This window comes from Myotis lucifugus, unplaced genomic scaffold (genome assembly GCF_000147115.1).
Source record: "Myotis lucifugus unplaced genomic scaffold, Myoluc2.0 scaffold_2320, whole genome shotgun sequence".
NCBI lineage: Eukaryota > Metazoa > Chordata > Mammalia > Chiroptera > Vespertilionidae > Myotis > Myotis lucifugus.
The window spans coordinates 17,274-19,340 of record NW_005873368.1 but is presented as its reverse complement, the minus strand read 5'-3'; positions in this window follow the sequence as shown (position 1 = coordinate 19,340).

The window sequence follows — 2,067 nt, the reverse complement described above, 5'->3', positions numbered from 1 at the left end:
TCCCAGCTCAGGGTCCCCAATGCGAGCTGAGCCGGGTCACGCCGTGGTCCGGCCACACAAGGACAGACCAGGGACAGGCCAGGCCGAGGCCCTTGAGCGAGGCTGCCCGGGGTGGGGCCGGAGCATTGGTCTTATTTAAGGTGAACAAGTATCCACGCTGAGGGCGGGACAGCGGGCTCCCGGGAACAGCAACATTTAAAAAGGAAAATGAAGACCATAGAGGAAAAAAAGATTTTTTGCGGGGGGGGGGTCTTTGGAAGGTAATTTATCTCATGCTTTTCCTTTTCAACTCTGTGTCGCCTATAACCTTTTCTGATGGAGACCGTTTTCTTCTTCCCCAATGGAAGCTTTCTTGTGTGCCCCCAGCCTAGAGCCGCCTGGCCTGGCGAAACTTGGGGTGGTGGGGGTACGCTCCAGCCCTGGGGGCCCAGCTGCCGGCAGGGAGGCTCAGGAGGGGGGTGGGAGGCAGGAGGAGGCACGGGGCAGGCCCTCCACCCCCACCCGGCCCCTCGCCAGTGACTCGCTCTGCATCACCCACCAGAGGCCAGAGCTCGGTCAGCAGCTGGCTCCCTCCCCAGGCTGTTCCCAGCCGGCTCCTGCCCCCTGGAACTGGAGGCTGCAGGCCCCGGGGCAGGGAAATAGCACATTCAGGAACCGGGGCACCCAGACCCCGCCCACGACCTCAGGAGGCCTCCGTGGGGAGGGGTGGGCAGGGCTGCCCCCGAAGGCACAGAAGGAGGTGAAGCCGCCAACTTCAGCCCAGGAACCAGGTGGGGGGAACAGCTGGGGGTGGGGGACCCCTTTGTCCCCCGTCCAAGGCTGTCCCTTAGTGGAGGGCCCAGCCCGGCCTCAGGGTGGCTGCGATCAGGACTGAGGGGAGCACAGGGCGGCCTCGGGGGTCAGGCAGCCAGGGGCCCCTCCTTCTCTGCTGCAGCTCACACTAAGCAACAGATGAGAAGTTGGAGGCCACGGGGACCTCTCCCCAAGTGTGGCTCTCCGGCCCCCCGGCCCCCGGTGCCCGGCGCGATGACCCCATCACTGTAGAAGACATTTGCTCCTGCTGAGACGCATCACCCCTGCAAACTACCTCTTCCCGCGACGTCTTTCTCCCCTGGTACCAAAAAGAACCCCGTACCTCCTCCTCCTCCTCCCTCCGCCAGCGCAGTGGCCTTGGTCTCGGAAAACCCAAGGGAGAAGGTGCGGCCCCGGGTGGGGCTCTCCTTCCCGCCGGCCGCCTGCGAGTTCGATACTTGAACGCCCCGGCCCTGTGCCTTGGACCTGGGCGAAGCTAAGAGAGGGGACAGCACAACTCAGATTTGAGCTGGGGGAGGGGGGGCGGGGGGTGGTCTTGGCAAGGCTCCTGTCCTCACCCCTCGCCCCCAACCTTAGCAAAGGAGGTGTGAGGCCTCTCGGGGTGACTTGGAAACTCCTGGATGAATTCCATTCTAACTTATTTTGACGTGTATACAAACCAACTGTTTAGAAATCCCACTTGTGCAAAGCCCTACTGTGTTTTTATGTTCCTGTTGGAAAGAGAAGTTTACTTAGCAATAATTATAAATAAATGAATATTCTTTAGTGAGGCGACTGCGGGTGCTTCTTCGCGTGGATCTCGGGGACCTGGTCCTCCCCACTCCCCCCCGGGAGGAACTCCTCACAAAGCTTTGCAGCCCCCCACCAGCTGGTGTGACTCCGTGGTTGAGCGTCAACATATGAACCAGATGGTCAAGGTTCAATTCCAGGCAGGGCACATGCCGGGGTTGTGGGCTCGATCCCCAGTCGGGGGCGTGCAGGAGGCAGCCGAGCAATGATTCTCTCTCATTGATGTTTCTATCTCTTCCTTTCCCTTCCTCCCTGAAATCAGTAAATATATATATATTTTTAAAAAGAAAAGCTTTTGCCGAAACCGGTTTGGCTCAGTGGATAGAGCGTCGGCCTGTGGACTGAAGGGTCCCGGGTTCGATTCCGGTCAAGGGCATGTACCTTGGTTGCGGGCACATCCCCAGTAGGAGGTGTGCAGGAGGCAGCTGATCGATGTTTCTCTCTCATCGATGTTTCTGACTCTCT